This window comes from Ornithorhynchus anatinus, chromosome 2 (genome assembly GCF_004115215.2).
Source record: "Ornithorhynchus anatinus isolate Pmale09 chromosome 2, mOrnAna1.pri.v4, whole genome shotgun sequence".
Classification (NCBI taxonomy): Eukaryota; Metazoa; Chordata; class Mammalia; order Monotremata; family Ornithorhynchidae; genus Ornithorhynchus; species Ornithorhynchus anatinus.
The window spans coordinates 41801903-41820366 of record NC_041729.1 but is presented as its reverse complement, the minus strand read 5'-3'; the positions used below and the strand labels follow the sequence as shown (position 1 = coordinate 41820366).

At 45.0% G+C, this 18464-nt stretch overlaps 2 protein-coding genes across 4 annotated transcripts in view; one reads left to right on the top strand and one right to left on the bottom strand.

Annotated features, from left to right (window-relative positions):
• C2H7orf50 (chromosome 2 C7orf50 homolog) overlaps positions 1-18464 on the bottom strand; it is a 250345-nt gene that overhangs the window by 66073 nt on the left and 165808 nt on the right. The gene's annotated exons all lie outside the window — the stretch shown is intronic.
• GPR146 (G protein-coupled receptor 146) overlaps positions 13769-18464 on the top strand; it is a 63075-nt gene continuing 58379 nt past the window's right edge. The window contains exons 1-2 of one of the 2 annotated variants that reach the window (XM_029057778.2): positions 13770-13955; positions 14040-14285. The gene's annotated coding sequence lies outside the window, so the exon portion shown is untranslated. Of the gene's footprint in view, positions 14286-18464 lie in introns of both variants that reach the window. The other variant, XM_003430527.4, reaches the window with a different exon arrangement.

Sequence of the window (18464 nt, the reverse complement as noted above, 5' to 3'; positions counted from 1 at the left end):
CTCTACCTTCCTGCCCATTCCTCGAATTATCAGAAAGCTCTTTATCCCTCCCCATGCAGCTCTAGTAAAAACAGAACCTGTTACTGCATTGCTTTTATTTTCCCCCCTCTTCTATTCCGCCACACCCTCTGGTCTCCTAACCCTACCCCCAAGCAGGACCCCTCATAAAATGTCAATCCCCTAACAGCATTTGTTTCACACTCAACAGCTTTGCCTCTTCTGGATCATCTGAAATAAACAAAAAAAGTTTCCCCCTCCAATTGCCCCCTACTTCTCTCACCATCCCTCTTTTAGACCATGGAATGTCTCCATTTAAAGAAACCACCGTGTGCATATTCCAAGGTATGAATACAACTGCAATGTGTTGAAATATGGGCTGCTCACTAAGAATTAAGCTTTTTTTTTTTTTTAAAAAAAGAGATACAACAAGTTTAGTTCAAGTGTCATACAACTTTCCTTCCAAATATGCCAAATAACAAAATTCCCTGCCTACTCTCTTTTCTTGCACATATTACTTCCAACATTGAAACGGATACCTCCTAAACTCTGCCTTTGTTGGAACAGTGATTCCTGTGGAAGCCAAGAACTTGCCATCTGTGTAGCCAAAAGGGAGTTGCTTTACTGAAAAAGTAATACTTTTTTCCATTACATTAATAGTAGGATGGACTAATGGAGGATATTGTCATATTAACAGGATTTCCTGTCCTCTTTATTTTCTGTTGACCATTTGCATACCAATCTCTAGAAGATTAAGATTTTAATGGATGTACCCTAGTGTGCAAATAGATTTATTTACCAATGGGATATGTGTGTGGAGGGTGAAATCTAAAACATATGAATTTAACACACATATTCTCAACATACAAGTGCGCACTCTCGCTTGTGCACATACACACAAACACACTCTATTTTTGCTTATTTGGTTAGCCAAGAGCCATCTCACCTCCAGCTGTGATTTCATCAGATCTCACAATCTGGGTCTAAAGATCGAGTTTAAACATCAAGGCTGAATACCATCACTTGTGTACCTCATGGTCATCAGGGCTGCTTTTTTCTAGGTGATTTGGGCCTGTGCGGGCAAGCAATATAAACCATGGGCTGGACCAGGGCACTCACAGGCAATTTCCAGGAAATATTCAGATGAGATCAGGAGCGAAGTAGGGAACATGGGCCACTTTCCTGCCAGGCTTCTGAACCAGTTCTTAGGAGATGCTGAGTTGCTAGAGGTGGTGTGTTTCAAACAGGACATAAAACCAAGGTTCTTACCTACCTGTCATCTTTAGTTTCAGTCCTCATGGCTCTGTGGACCACCCCAAGACCCCAGCTGTTACAGAATGCAGGCCTGTTTACTCCTCACTCCAGGCAGTACAGAGCAACCTACACCTGGGCTGTGTAATCCGGCTCCTCATTCACTCTCAAGGCTATAAAATCCAAGGTGTTGATTTTAATCAACATATAAAGCCCCTCTATGGCTTGGGTCCCACTGGTTACCTAAAAGAATGCCATTTCTCTGCTGCACTAGTAAAAGTTGACTGCATCACTCCTGCCAGAATTGCTCCCGATTGCCTTCAAGACTTTTGCCTTTCAGGTATGGGCACCAAAGAGTGTTTACATGGGAAAGGTTTTTGGCTTTGGTCTGTTGGAGGCAGAGTGTGCTGTCTTCCAGGAGATGGCATTGATTCCGTCTTTTTGGTTGGGCTTCCCTATCAAAGGTAGGCTGCCTGCCAAGAGCCCTTGGGTATTGGGGCACTACTCATTTCCGGGTAGTTGTTTCTGTAAAAATTCTTGCACTAAGGTGGCCTGGGGCCCCATTCTGTAAATGGAAAGTAATTACTGTACTTTATTTGCCTAACAATTTCTGCCTTCCTGTATTTTGCCTTGGAGTGTGCAGTGGAAGGAAATGTGTGTTCTTTTTCCTGAGGGAGACCTTCACTGTGACCCGTGGCCAAGAAGATGCTGGACCACCCCAACCCCACAATTATTATTATTATTATGGTATTTGTTAAGCACTTACTAAGAGCCATTCACAGTACTAAGCACTAGGGCAGAGACAAGCAAATCAGGTTGGATACAGTCCCTGTCCCAAGAGGGGCTCACAGTCTCAATCCCCATTTTACAGATGCCGTAACTAAGGCATAGAGAAGTAAAGTGATTTGTTCAGGTTCACACAGCAGAAAAGTGGTGGAGCTGGGATTAGAACCCATGACTTTCTGAGTCCGAGGCCCTTGCTCTATCCACTATACCATGTAGCTTCTCTAACAAAGAATAGGACCACATTATGAGCTGGACTTGTTCACAGTCCTGGCCCTACATCTTGTGAAGGGCTTAGAATGAAAGCCTGGGAGCTATAGTATGCTATTTTCACAAGTGCTTAGTTCAGTGCTCTGCACACAGTAAGAGCTCAGGAAACACCACTGATTGATGGTGAAGCTGGGGAAGTAGGCAAAGTCTTTAATAATAATAGTACTCTCTGCCCACTCTGATCCTTGGAGATTTCAACATCCATATGGATGTACCCGACGACTCCTCTGTCGCCCGCCTGCTATCCCTCCTCGACTCTGCCGACCTCCTCCTCCACCATACCACGCCCACTCACCGACTCGGTCACACCCTCGATCTTGTCATCTCCTACCGCTGCACTATCTCCTCCCTCACCTACTCTGAAATCCCTCTCTCTGACCATAACCTTCTCACCTGCCTCATCTCTCACACTCCCTCCCCCTGCAAATCTTTGCTACTGCCCCACAGAGACCTCCGCTCTCTCGATCCCATCCGTCTTTCCAATAGCATCTCTCCTCACCTTGCCGCCCTGTCCTCTCTTCCCACTCTCGACGATCAGGTCTCCGCTCTCAACTCCACCCTCTCTACTCATCTCGACTCTCTCGCCCCCCTTTCCCTCCGCTGCTCTCGCTCCACTAACCCACAGCCCCAGATCACCTCCTCCGTCCGCCTCCTACGCTCCTATGCTCGAGCTGCAGAGCGCTGCTGGCGAAAGTCCAAGCACCAAGCCGACCTCACACACTTCAAATTTATCCTTTCCTGCCTTAACTCTGCCCTCTCCTCCGCCAGGCAAAACTTCTTCTCCTCCCTCATCGACACCCATGCCCGTCACCCCCGCTGACTGTTCCGGACCTTTAACTCTCTCCTTAGGCCCCCTGTTCCTCCCCCTCCCCCATCTCTCACCCCCAATGATCTGGCCACCTATTTCCTCACGAAAATCAACACGATCAGGTCTGAGCTCCCCAAAGTCACCCCTCCATCTCTCCCCTCCCCCCCACCAACCCCCTCCCCTACTTTCCCATCCTTCCCTGCAGTATCCTCAGAGGAGATCTCCTCCCTCCTCGCAAGTGCCACCCCCTCCACCTGCGCCTCGGACCCCATTCCCTCTCACCTTATTAAAACCATCGCCCCTGCCCTCCTACCTTCCTTAACTTCTATTTTTAACCACTCAATCTCCAATGGCTCCTTCCCCTCTGCCTTCAAACATGCCCACGTCTCCCCCATCCTAAAAAAAACTGCTCTTGACCCCACTTCCCCCTCCAGTTATCGCCTTATCTCCCTATTACCCTTCCTTTCCAAAATCCTAGAACGAGTCGTCTACAATCGATGCTTAGAATTCCTTAACTCCCATTCTCTCCTAGACCCCCTCCAATCTGGCTTCCGTCCCCTCCACTCTACCGAGACTGCTCTCTCTAAGGTCACCCGTGACCTCCTTCTTGCCAAATCCAATGGCTCCTACTCCATTCTGATCCTCCTTGACCTCTCTGCTGCCTTTGACACTGTCGACCATCCCCTCCTCCTCCATACCTTATCTCACCTTGGCTTCACGGACTCTGTCCTCTCCTGGCTCTCCTCTTACCTCTCTGGCCGGTCATTCTCGGTCTCCTTCACTGGAGCCTCCTCCCCCTCCCATCCTTTAACTGTTGGAGTTCCTCAAGGGTCAGTTCTTGGCCCTCTTCTGTTCTCCATTTACACTCACTCCCTCGGTGAACTCATTCGTTCTCACGGCTTTGACTACCATCTCTACGCAGATGACACGCAGATCTACATCTCCGCCCCTGTCCTCTCCCCCTCCCTTCAGGCTCGCATCTCCTCCTGCCTCCGGGACGTCTCCACCTGGATGTCGGCCCGCCACCTAAAACTCAACATGAGCAAGACTGAGCTCCTCATCTTCCCTCCCAAACCCGGTCCTCTCCCAGACTTCTCTATCACCGTCGATGGCACGACCATCCTTCCCGTCTCTCAGGCCCGCAATCTCGGCGTCATCCTTGACTTGTCTCTCTCGTTCACCCCACACATCCTATCCGTTACCAAGACCTGCTGGTTTCACCTCTACAATATCGCCAAGATCCGCCCTTTCCTCTCCACCCAAACGGCTACCTTACTGTTACGGGCTCTCGTTATATCCCGGCTAGACTACTGTGTCAGCCTTCTCTCTGACCTCCCTTCCTCCTCTCTCGCCCCGCTCCGGTCTATTCTTCACTCCGCTGCCCGGCTCATCTTCCTGCAGAAACGATCTGGGCATGTCACTCCCCTTCTTAAACAACTCCAGTGGTTGCCTATCAACCTCCGCTCCAAACAAAAACTCCTCACTCTAGGCTTCAAGGCTCTCCATCACCTTGCCCCTTCCTACCTCTCCTCCCTTCTCTCTTTCTACCACCCACCCCGCACGCTCCGCTCCTCTGCCGCCCACCTCCTCACCATCCCTCGGTCTCGCCTATCCCGCCGTCGACCCCTGGGTCACGTCCTCCCGCGGTCCTGGAATGCCCTCCCTCCTCACCTCCGCCAAACTGATTCTCTTTCCCTCTTCAAAACCCTACTTAAAACTCACCTCCTCCAAGAGGCCTTCCCAGACTGAGCTCCTCCTCTCCCTCTACTCCCTCTGCCACCCCCCCTTTACCTCTCTGCAGCTAAACCCTCTTTTTCCCCTTTTCCCTCTGCTCCTCCACCTCTCCCTTCCCATCCCCACAGCACTGTACTCGTCCGCTCAACTGTATATATTTTCATTACCCTATTTATTTTGCTAATGAATTGTACATTGCCTTGATTCTATTTAGTTGCCATTGTTTTTACGAGATGTTCTTCCCCTTGACTCTATTTATTGCCATTGTTCTCGTCTGTCCATCTCCCCCGATTAGACTGTAAGCCCGTCAAATGGCAGGGACTGTCTCTATCTGTTGCCGACTTGTTCATCCCAAGCGCTTAGTACAGTGCTCTGCACATAGTAAGCACTCAATAAATACTATTGAATGAATGAATAGTACTTGTTACGCATTTACTGTGTTCCAAGCACTGTTCTAAACACTGGAGTAGATACAATCAAATCAGGTTGGACACAGTCCTTGTCCTATATGAGGCTCACAGTCTCAATCCCCATTTTACAGATGAGGAAACCGAGGCTAGAGAAGTTAAGTGACTTACCCAAGGTCACTCAGCAGACATGTGGCGAGTCAGGATTAGAACCCAGTTCCTTCTACCTATCCACTAAGCCACACTGCTGCTTTCATCCTGCTGTCATCTTATACTTTTTGATGAACTAATAGGACTGCATATGGCACCTCAAGCTCTCTGAGGCTCCCTCAACTGATCCTATAAGATCATCCTCTGCTATGAGGGCAGCTTTTTCTATGTGAGTAAAGTGAAGCCTATTCTGTCATGGATTCGGGAGAATGTGGTATCTTTCATTATGAGACAGTAGGACATTAAGAATTTCTTGACAAAGACTATCAGTCCCTAAGATGGATGGCTAAGGGAAGTTGTGGGATATTCTCCATGGAGATCTTGAAACATAGGGTATATTCTCTGGGGTGTTAGGCAAGGACCTTTGCTTTATTACAAAATGAAGGGTATTCTGCGAGAAGCTCAAAGATTATTATGATGCTTTTAAACTGCTGCACTGGAGAGAGACTATGCCAGAAATTTTGCAAAAAAATAAAATTCACTATAGGGAATATACTAAAGCTGGAGCTTCAAAAGGTAGGGGAGGGGTGCTCAGAGAGGTGGGAAGATCATAGTTGCCCTACTCCAGACAAAGGCCAGTCAATCAATCAGTAGTATATATTGAGTGCTTACTCTTTGCAGAGCATTGTACTAATCACTTGGGAAAGTGCAATAAAACAGTGTTGGTAGATGCAGTACCTGCCCACAAGGAGCTTACAATCTATAGGGAGAGACAATCACTGAAATTCTGGCCAGAGAACGTATCTACCAACTCTCTTCTATTGTACTCTCCCACAGTAAGCACTCCATAAATATGATTTATTGACTGATTGGGGATAAGGGAAATAGTAGAGCAATAGACTATTTATATAAATCCAATTCCCAGATTCCAGGATACTATCTAAATCATTCCAGAAAGAGAAACGTCAACCCTGTTAAAGACTCCCAAACACGTAGTTTCCTTTATCGGCCACTGGGCAAATACATGAATGCCTTCTGGCCCACTCCAACCACCAAAAGACCAAGTAACTCATCCATCACTTTTCCAACAGACAGGTCCTTGCCTAACACCCCAGAGAATATACCCTATGTTTCAAGATCTCCATGGAGAATATCCCACAACTTCCCTTAGCCATCCATCTTAGGGACTGATAGTCTTTGTCAAGAAATTCTTAATGTCCTACTGTCTCATAATGAAAGATACCACATTCTCCCGAATCCATGACAGAATAGGCTTCACTTTACTCACATAGAAAAAGCTGCCCTCATAGCAGAGGATGATCTTATAGGATCAGTTGAGGGAGCCTCAGAGAGCTTGAGGTGCCATATGCAGTCCTATTAGTTCATCAAAAAGTATAAGATGACAGCAGGATGAAAGTAATCTATCAATCAGTGGTATTTATTGAATGCTTACTATGTAGAGAGCACTGGACTAAGAATACAATAGAGTTAGTAGACATGATCTCAGCCCACAGAGACCTTATTATAGTCTAGAGGGGGAGGCAGGCATTAAAAATAATAAATTACAGATAGGGGAAATAGGAGAGAATATGGGTAAGCACTGTGGAGCTGGTGGTGAGGTGACTATCAAGTGCTTAAGGCATACAAATCCAAGTGCATAGGTGATGCAGAAGAGAGGAAGAATTGGGGAAATGAGGACTTAGCTAGGGAGGGTCTGTTAAAGGGGATGTGATTTTATCAGGGCTGGCTGAAAGAGCAGGAGCAGTGGGAGTGTAAGTCACCTCTACCCGGGTACTTGCCCAGAGTCACACTATGGAAGCAGACAGTGCTGCTGGGGCCCTACTGGCTGCCTGGCAAACAGCAGCCCGGCCCTTATGCTGTGGCCTTGGGGCCAAGGCCTCTCCCCTGCTACAAGGGGTCCCAAACAAGCAAGCGGGAGCCCAGCCTCCGTGCCGTCATGGAGTCCCCAGTCCAGAGCCTCCAATCAGATGTGACTGCCCTTCTTCCGAGCCATGGTGGAAGAGGGCTGGCACTAAAAGAGGAAAAAAGAATGCTTGAAAATAATTCACATCAGAATGCCCGCCTGGCGGTTCTTTTTCTTCCAGTGTGCCTTTGTGTAGGGCTGCAGTTTATTTTCCCTCCTGGGTGGCAGCAAGGGTCTTATATCATGTGGTGGTGAAGCAAAAAAGCAGTAAAGGGAGGCAAATCTCAGGCTACTACTAGGAGAAAGGTCATATCGCTCTAGGCTTCTGCTGATCCCAACTCCTAGGATCCCTAACTATAGCAGGCATCTTTCTTGGCAAGCGCAGCCTCGGACCTTGCCTTAAGTAGAAGGGAATGATGTGTCCTAGTGCCCTCTCTGAGCCCTCACCAACCCAGTGGGATTGGGCATACTGAAGAGACATTTATTCCCATTAGTCCTCAGGGAGGGAATGACGACGGGCTGGAAGAAAGAAGGCTGCACAGATCAGTCAGGGAGACAGACAAACTGATGGGATCTTGATTACATTCAGATTTAGAAAGGGAGTGATAAATAGCTGGAGAGGCTTTAGGACCACAACCAGAGCAGCTATCTTTTTTTCTGTAACTGCAAGACTGCAGGTGCTAAATGGCATCTGGCTGGTGAATAGCTGGTTGTCAATGAAAATGGGATGAAGACAATTCCTCTTATCTGAACCAACCTCTAGACCAGGGGCTTCAGGACTTTTATTTCTGAAGCCAAACATTTCCAGTCTTCTCCCTGAAGTAAACTCCCCTCAATTGCCACTGTGTACTTCCCCCTGAAATCTAGGCCTTCCCCACTTCCTCCACTCTCCCATCATTCGCTCCTCCACACATATACTCACTGAAGCAGAAGAAAGGTCCTTCTCTATTCCTCTGGACTGTGAGCTCCTGTGGGCAGGGAAATTAACTACCAACTCTTTTACATTATACTCTCCCAAATGCTTAGTACACACAGTAAGAGCTCAATAAATACAATTTACTGACTGATGGAGCAGTGATAACAGCATGGGAAGCAGCATGGCTTAGTGGACAGAGCAAGGACGTGGGTGTCAGAAGGTCATGGGTTCTAATTCCAACTCCACCACTTGTCTGCTACGTGACCTTGGGCAAGTCACTTTACTTCTCTATGTCTCAATTACCTCAACTATAAAATGGGGGTTGAGATCGTGAGCCCCACGTGGGACAGGGACTGCGTCCAACCCGACTTGCTTGTATCTACCCCATTGCTTAGGCCAGTGCCTGGCACATAATAAGTGCTTAGCAAATACCATAATTATTATTATTAATAACAGTAATAAAGCCCAACTCCTGCTAGACCTCAAGGTCACAGGATTCTGAACCAGGCACTGTTTTATCCACTGTTCCTACTACTAGACTCTTCTTTTCAGTTTCCAGAGTTCCCATTATTTGTCTTCTTTGCCCGTCATAATGATCATGTTATGCGTCCTAGAGTGCTTTGAAGTAACCTCTAGGGATCTGGAAACCTCCACTCTACACCATTACCACAAAGAAGCAGAGAAATGTTTCTCTGAAAGAGGGTGTCATACTTAAGTACATACAATATACCACACAATGTCACAGAAAAGATGAGCTCCAACTCTAATAGCAATCAGTGCTGGGTGCTTTAGAAGATCTGCTCAAGAGGCCAGATTAAAGCAGCTGCAGAAATAAGTCCCTGCTGATTCCCAGCAGTATCAGAAGTCAATGACCTGTCCAATGACCTCTTGTCACTTGAGTGCTTTCCACTACAAGAGAAGGAATAATGCACAGATAATGGAGCAGAAATCATTTCCAGGCTGTATTAGAGTAATGCAAGAGGCTGAATGGGAAGGCAAAACTAAGATTCATTCTGACATCATCAAAAGCAGGAAATAGGTGACAGTTTTTGATGACAAAGATAGACAGTATGTCAGCGTGGTGCTTTCACTGACTTGCAGTGTTGTGGCCTAAGGAAGTCAGCCAGAGACAAAAAAAACAGAAAAAGAGGAAAAAAAAGTTGTATTCCTCAGAGCCTCCTAACAACCTCAGGACATGGGCCACCAAATTTACCAAAGTCTCTCAGGACCAGGAACCTGAGGAGCCCATATCTTTTGGCCAGAGGTAAAAAAAGAAAAAAAGATTCCACATTTGCTCCCCTTGGCTTTATCCCTCCTTGGGCTCTAGAAGCAAACTGAAGGAGTGGAAATCTGGAACTCTGTGCTTCATTTAAGGAGAACCTGCAGTGGGCTGCCCATGGCTAGAATAAGGTGGGGGTTGGGTACTGCAGAGGGCCCCACGCTATCGCTTCCACTCAGCAGTGTACTGCTTCACCTCAGGATGTTCGCTGTCCAGTCCAGGTCTTAGCTTACACTGTAGCTCAAAACATCCTGGAATTTCCTAATTGTTCTGGATATGCTTCCTATACTGCTCCCCATAGAAGTAGTAGTAATAATAATATTTGTTCATTCATTCATTCAGTAGTATTCACTGAGCGCTTACTATGTGCAGAGCACTGTACTAAGCACTTGGAATGTACAAATCGGTAACAGATAGAGACAGTCTCTGTCCTTTGATGGGCTCACAGTCTAATCGGGGGAGACGGACAGACAAGAACAATATTTACTAAGTACTTACTGTGTGCTGAGTAATGTGCTATGTACTGTGTGCTCTGCAGTGCTGTACTAAGTACTGGGAAAGGTACAGGACACCAACAAACTCATTCTAAGTTGTTAACCTGGAGCCAGGTTGGCACACACGGAATACTTTCGGAACACTGCTGGACTGTAGTTGAACATAAGCTCTAGACGGTAAGCTCAGTGTCAGCAGGGAATGTGTCTACCAACTCTGTTGTACTGTACTTTCCGGAACGCTTAGTATAGTGCTCTGCATACAGTAAGTGCTCAATAGATCCTACTGATTGACTGGAGGACAGCAGGGAACGCGATGAATTAGCCTAGTCAGTTCCATGGTGTTCCTGGGCCACAAGCGGCCCAAGTGCCTGGACTCAAGTCCACTTCACCCCCACAATCCACTCAGACCTAATACACAAATAAGACAAGGAGGCAGGTGACGTGCAGATGTACAGCAGACTAGGAAGGGAGAGACATCTCATGCTAAGAAGAAAGACCACCCAGGGTCATGGGTGGGATGATGACTATGCAACAACAAAAGAGAATGGTGGGATCATTTTAAGTATAACTTTGAAAAACTCTTAGGACTGGAAGCTTAGAATGGTACCCTATCGAGACTCCTGCCAATGTGCCAAGTGATGAATGCTCTTTAATTTTCCTCAAAGTAGATATTCCCAACTTTAAGGCTGTCATAGCAAGGGTGGTTGTTTTCTAAAAAGATTGCATTTATTTTCACTTAGAATATCTTGCTGACCAACATCTCTGATCAACAGAAGAAGGCTGGTTTGTTACAATTGGGTAAACATATTCACAACTGGATGTACAGAAGAAGTGTGGCTCAGTGGAAAGAGCCCGAGTTTGGGAGACAGGGGTCATGGGTTCTAATCCCAGCTCCGCCACTTGCCAGCCATGTGACTTTGGGCAACTCACTTAACTTCTCTATGCCTCAGTTACCTCATCTGTAAAATGGGCATTAAAGCTGTGAGCCCCATGTGGCACAACCTGATCACCTTGTATCGCCCCCAGCGTTTAGAACAGTGCTTTGCACATAGTAAGCACTTAACAAATACCACCATTTTGTACAGGATTTATTTTCCTTATTTTCCTTTTATTTTTTTTTTAAAGGGGGAATGACATCTTCATTTCCACTAAGTTGAGAATAACAGATGAAAGGGATAAATCATGATACTAGTTACACAACAGGGAGAACTAATTGTACAGATTGTGTTTGATGCAAGGTTGTGCTTGCAAGGGAGGGTACCTTAGGGATTTTTAAAGATGAGGTCAGAAATCTGTCTTCCCTGAAAAGTGACTTTAAGGGAAAAATCTGGCTAGGAGGTGGAGGAAAGAGATTACTTAATATTGATAGTATTTGTTAAGCACTGTGTTACTGTGTGCCAAGCACAGTACTAAGTATGGGGGGAGATACCACCTGTGTTAGGTTGGACACAGTTCCTGCTACATGGGGCTCACAGTCAAAGAGGAAGGGAGAACAGGTATTTTACAAGGAGAACCAGAGAAAGAATCCAGGAACACAGAGAAGTAAAACATTAGGTCAAAACGTTTTTGCTCCTAGCTCCGTGTGGGCAGGGAACATCAGCACTTCAAACAGTGCTTGGCACATAGTAAGCACTTAACAAATACCATCATCCTCATCATCATGTCTACCAACTCTGTTGAATGGTACTCTCCCAAGCACTTAATACAGTGCTCTGCACACAGTAACCACTCAGTTCCTCTGCTCCCACCTTCTAAAGCGGGGCGAGACCCAGAGAAGTTAAGTGACTTGTCCAAGTTCACTCATCAGGCAAAGCGGAGAGCCGGAACCACAACCCAGGTCCTATGATTCCCAAGCCCATAATCTTTTCACTAAGCCATGCCATTTCTCTAAGATTTCTTCAAGACCAAACTTAAAAGCACATAGAAAACAAGTTTGTCTTTATTGGCATTTAAGCCAATACAAATATTATTCATAATTCCATAACTATTTTCAAAATGATGGAAAAACATTTAACAGGAGAACAGCATTTTTAAATAATACATTGTGCAAAAAAATAAGTTGATACTACTACGGAAAAAAAAAGGAACTGTTTACCAACTTGCTCTTAAGCTCATACAAGAAATTCTGGCAAGAAACCCAGGGAAGAAATTACATTAACTTGATTTGGAAAGGTTTCTATAGACTCAGCTCAGGCAGAAAAACCTCAAACAAGTTCTGCAGGAAGCCAGATTTAAATGAGAACAAGCCTTTGTATCTTTCTGATCCAGGAAAGGCACCTTTCAACCATTGTATGTATGCGCACTGGGGAAAAGAGGCATCTGCAGCCAGAGAAATATGTTCATATTTAAAAAGCAGTCCATGCAGCACGCTTCCGACAAATGAAATGTTCAAAACACATTGAACTTAAAGGTAAACATTGATAGCACTCAAATTCATAAAAAAAAGGGATGACAGTGCTTGTGCTACTCACCGGACTAGGGTGAACTCTCAGATGTTTCACTCAGGAGTTATTAGAGAAAAGTCAAAACATCCAGATCCTATTAAATTTACACCAAAAGCAGGACCAAGGAGAACCACAGAAAGGATCCGGGAACACATAAAAGTAAAACATTAGGTCAAAACGTTTTTGCTCCTAGCTCTGTGTGGGCAGGGAACATCAGCGCTTCGAACAGTGCTTGGCACATAGTAAGCACTTAACAAATACCATCACCCTCATCATCATGTCTACCAACTCAGTTGAATGGTACTCTCCCAAGCACTTAATACAGTGCTCTGCACATAGTAATCACTCAGTAAGTTCCATTGATTGATTGTTCGTGACTACTTAAGTTAGATTTCATTCTGTAGTTTCTCCTCGTGCACCCTGTAAACAGCTCTATCATTTGAATGTAGCTAAGGCAAAGTTAGAATTTGTATTTTTAATATTGTGTCACTATTTCTGTCTAGTTTGCACTATAGAATAATCCCAAGAAAATTACGCATGATTTTACCACGTACGCATATACGTTGCAAGGCTCATGTAATCAGTACTGACTGAGAACAAGAAATCTCATCCTTTTCTGTTGTTTGATGAGATGTCAGAAGTGCACGTGGCTATATAAATTGTCCCTAATTTCTTCGGAGTTCAGAAACAGAAGGTCAAACTGAAGAGGAATCTGGGTCAGGGAGGGATGGAGCAAAGCCTTGACTAAAAATCTGGATTAAAACCTGGCTACTCAGGTATCACCTAATATTTGCTAGAGAAAATACACACATCCACAATTCCAAACACAAGAAAAAACCCAACAATTCCTAAGATTCTTTTAAAAGACAAAAATAAATTTGAGGAGAATATTCCTCACAGTTTATAACTGCTCATTTGGGAAAGGTACAGCTGTGAAAGTAGGATGTTTGGAAGTCCTTCCTAAAGGAAAAGGAAGGAAGAAAGAAAGAAAAAAAAGGGGGGAGGAGGGGGCGGGGAGGGAGGGAGGGAGAAAAAAAGCAAGAAAGGACTGGGATCTCTCCACTGAAAGAAGTACCACAGAGAGTAGGCAGGTTGCCAGGCAAGCTCGGCAGCATGACCACAGTGCATTGAGTTTCTTTAATGAAAGCCAGGAAAGAACACATTACACAGTGTTTCTTCTGAGAGAGAGCTAGCCCCCAGTGATTGGAATCAATAAAAACACTAGGCACGGGGCCCACTGGGGGGAGAGAGGGAGAGGGGGAGAGGGAGAGAGAAAGAGAGAGGGAGCACAAGAAGGCTCTACAGCATTAAGTTTGTTCTCATCCACTCTCTCCCTCCCCCTTTGGTTAAACTTTGACGACTGCCGTAGTGAGCGCCTGCACATTTTTTTCTGTGGTGAGAGTGAGATGCGTGTCTGCGTGAGGAGGGGAAAGGAGGAGGGAGCAGAGGTCTGGATTTCCTTCCCCAGTGTCCGTGTTCCCGAAGCACTTCTCATGTTGTGAGTGAAAATGAAAGGGTTGTTTTTTATTTGAGCTCTGGATGGGAGGGACCGGGCCAACAAGTGCACCATCCTCCCCGGCAGAACACGGATGAGACTCACACCCGGAGAATGCTAAGCGGAGGGAAAGGGGAAGCACAACATGGGCTCGTATTTGGCGGAAAGCACCCAGAGCAGCAAGTCGGTAGCGCCGGAGGAAGTTTCTGAAGCTTCGGAGCGGACTGCGTTGAAAGGGTAAACTCGGTTCCTCTGCTCCCGCCTTCTAAAGCAGCTGAAACATTTCGACACACAAGCTGGATGGAAGGCACTGGATAACAAGTTAATTATTAGGTAAGTCAGAGTTGTTTTCCATATCGCTGCCCGTCAGTGCTGAAATCTGAGGTTGCTGGCTCTCCAAACTTTTCTTGGGTTTAGGGAGCTTATTTGGGGGAGTTTATATTTAAACGCACTCTTTGGCCTCAGTGGATATTACGAAGCTGCTTTATATGCCCGGGAAGTCTGATTTGGAGCCCATTCGGTACCTGCTGACTTGGGGTGAGAGTTTTCCAGCTGTATTAATGAAGGAGACTTTGTTTTGTTTATTGACAAGATAGACAGAGGATATTACGTAACTCCAACCCGTTCCCCGAAATCCAACTCCTCATTACTAACAAATCTTATTTGTCGTTTCAGTTGCACAATATTAGATATGCACCAAGTACTTAAACTGATGAACTTTCTAATGTGGAATATATGCTTAAATGGGTCTTTCAGAATGCTTACAGTAGCTTGTAATTAGGACAGCTCAAGAGCATAATGGCATACCCTGGTTAATCGCAAAAGGCACAAGCAGCCAATTAAAAGACCTTTTCACTTTTTATATCGTATTCAGGGTAGGATTTTGGGGTTGCTGTTTTCCTGGCAAGTTGTATGAGAGACCTTATTCTTACCCAGCACTCAGATATGTTAGTTTGTCATGTAAAAGAGGGAAGTATCTACCAGAGAAATCAATACTTACAAAAAGTGTCTAATGAGGAATTAATATGGCACTCACGTGGGGAATGGAATCGCCAATGGCCACATGAATATGTTATTATGTACCTTTTCCTCTCGGAAACTGGAGCACATGATTCATGAATTTTAATACGCACCGCTCCCTCGGGGGAAATGTCAGAAACTCGTTCTGAGGGAAGTTGTAAGGTTGTGCTGTTTTTTTCTTAATCCTTCCAGGGAACATGAATTAGAACAGATTGACGTGTGATTCGCCCCCACACGGGGCGACCTTAAAACACTTATATCTACAGAATCTCCAACTGGTCACCCGTGAATCAAAAGAGATTATGCACTACATGAGACTAAGAATTCATCTGAACTAGATGGGTGGTTCCCCAAGTGGGTTTAGGGAGCTTTAATAAATGGAGGGGGGGGCAAATCCCCCCCTTTCTTTTTTTCCCTTTTCAGCTCCCTCTTTGGAGCTATGTTTCATTTTGTGAAGATAATTGATGGAGTGATCAGAGAGAAAGCAATTCTCTGATTATGGGAGATGGTTTGGGGGTACATGGAGTGCACTGAGTGTTCACTGTGTGCAGAATACTGTACTAAGTGCTTGGGAAAATGCAATACAACTGGTAGATACAAACACTGCTCAAGAGAAGCTTTCAGACTCTGGAGACAGACATTAAAATACGTTACACATAGGGGAAATAATGGAGTTTAAGGATATGTACATAAGTGTCGGACTGTGGTTAAAGTGCTTTAGGGGTACCCCACGCTCAATGCACAGTCAATGCAGAGGGGAGTGGGGATAAGGGAAATGAGGAATTCACTGGGAAAGTTCATGTTTCTAGAATAATGATGACCACAAAATTTGACAGTTACCTAGCTTCTTTGCTCCCACTGACAATCACCCCAGCCCCACCATACTTCTGTAAATATCCCTGCACTCTACTATTTTCCCTATCCTTAATTTATTCTAATGTATGTCTCTCCCTATAGACTGTAACCTTGTGGGCGGAGACTGAATCTATTAACCGTTGTACTTTCCCAAATGCTTAGTACAGTGCTCTGCACATAGTAAGCATTCAATAAATGCCACTCACTGATTGTGTAAAGTATAGCTCTTGAATGAGAACAAATTCTCTTATCCCCATTCAATTTCCCCAAACACAAACCTTAGCTTTCATCCTGCCTGACTCTTTGGTCACACCTGGGGACTGCACGATCTTTCTTTACTCAGTGAATCAATGCTCCTTGTACTACCATCCCTAGTCGGTCCTGGGGAGAGAGCGGTGGGGTGGGAGGAAAGTTTGGGGAAATCATGCAGCTCAAGTGCTTTCTTAGAGAACAATATAACGCTTACCCCCAAGAGGCAAAAGCTCACAATGGTTCCTGTACAAAGCTCTGCCCAGGCAGTGGGGGTCCAGCATGGCTAGAGATGGCCATCACATTTTTCTGATTTGTTTCAGACTTAATTTCATTTTAGTATTAACATTGAAAACATACACACATGCTAGTAGTTCATCAGTGGTCAAGATGAAAGGCTCTGACTGGTCAGAGTCATGTCTGATAGAAGCTGCCAGGTGTTCTTCACCAGCTGAACAAATACTGACTTAGTCATGAGGATCTCCCATCATTGCTTGCCTCAGGGGCTGTTTGGCTCCTCCTCTTTGACTCCTTGAAAAAGCTGAAGGAAAGAAAGAGGACCGGCCTCTTATTCTGCCCATTCTACTCCCTATCCAAGACCCTTCCAGTATCCAAGGTATAACCCTTACCACAAAAACACATTTACTGTCCTCTACCTCTAGGGCCTCTGATCCTGTCATCTTGTCACTGCTAGACCTTAGTGACTACATCAAGGGGACCCTGTCTTGGGTTTGGGATATAACTAGCTCCTACTCCCTTCTGTGTCACCCTGACTCACTCTCTATACCTATAAATTTATGTATATATGTTTATATTCTATAGTTCTATTTATTTATATTGATGCCTATTGAACCTGTATTAATGTCTGTCTCCCCCTGCCAGACTGCGAGCCCACTGAGGGCAGGCAATGTCTCTGTTTTATAATAATGTTGGTATTTGTTAAGCGCTTACTATGTGCCGAGCATTGTTCTAAGTGCTGGGGTAGATACAAGGCAATCAGGTTGTCCCACATGAGGCTCACAGTCTTAATTTTAAAGGGGAGGTAACTAAGGCACCAAGAAGTTAAGTGACTTGCCTAAAGTCACACAGCTGATACGTGGCAGAGCCGGGATTAGAGCTCATGACCTCTGACTCCTAAACCCGTGCTCTTTCCAATGAGCCATGCTTTATTTGCTGTATTGTACTTTCCAAGCCCTTAGTACAGGGCTCTGCACACAGTAAGTGCTCAATAAATACAATTGAATGAATGAATGAATGAATGAATGAACTAAGCTGGTGGGAGCTTGACCTTGTTGTAAAACTCTTGGGTGAAAACCTAAGCATCGTCTCCAATGGACCACAGACAAAGTCCAAAGGGGCCAAATTAGAATCACTCACATCTCCCAGAGGTTGGCATTTATACCTGGTTAACTATTCCCACCTACCATCTGTAACAGGATCACTTGCCTTATTAAGAGAGTTATAACGTTCAATTACAATAAATAATTAACATTTATTAAGCCCTAATAATGCAGGTTACCCCCAGGTGTAATATAGGATTAGAGACTGAACCTCCCCAGGGGGCTTAAAAACCATAATCAGGCAGACACCTCCCAAACAATGGGGGAGGAAGGAAAATAACCTGAACTATGCTGAAGGAAGAGATGTGATGGTGTCCATAAAGAAACCAGTAGAATAGGAAGAGTAACAATATGCTTTACCCTAGTAATCTACTATATTAATAAGGCAATGGTGTTGACTGTCAGATTGTCAGAAACTTTTGCGCTTGCATCAGATCTGTACTGTAGAGTATATTCAGATTCTTTTTATTTCCTCCTTTCTTGCTATTTAGTAAAGCTTAGGCAAAGAGATTTGTTGTGTATCTTTATCCTCTTTAGTAGAGGGCTCATCTTGTATCTATGCCAGTATTTAGGAGAAGGCTTGGCACATAGTAAGTGCTTAACAAATATCACTATTTGTGATTATAATTTGTTATTATCATTAGTATTATTATTGTTAGGTCATAGCTTCTTGGTCTCCCCTCAGGTTGCAATATCATCCTGGGCTCTATTCTCCAAGCACAAACCTCTTGCTCTGTGTCCAGAGGGAGAGAACCAAAGCAAACTCAGTAAAAGGTACCCAGTGCTTGAACTTCTACAGGGTCTTTCAAGAAATTCTTTTTTTGAAGATAAAGATTGTGACTTAAGGCTAAATGCCTCCCTGAAAATATCTCTGACATTGCCCTAGGCATATATCCTCTCCTCACTTTAGGTAGGTACTACATTGTCCCTCGGATATTTCAAATTATTTTGGAAATCGAGGTTTGCCATTTTTGGACAGGAGAACTTGGTAAGCTTTGGCAGCCTTGGTGCATGAGCTGTGCATACCAAAATGCTCAAGGGAGCTGAA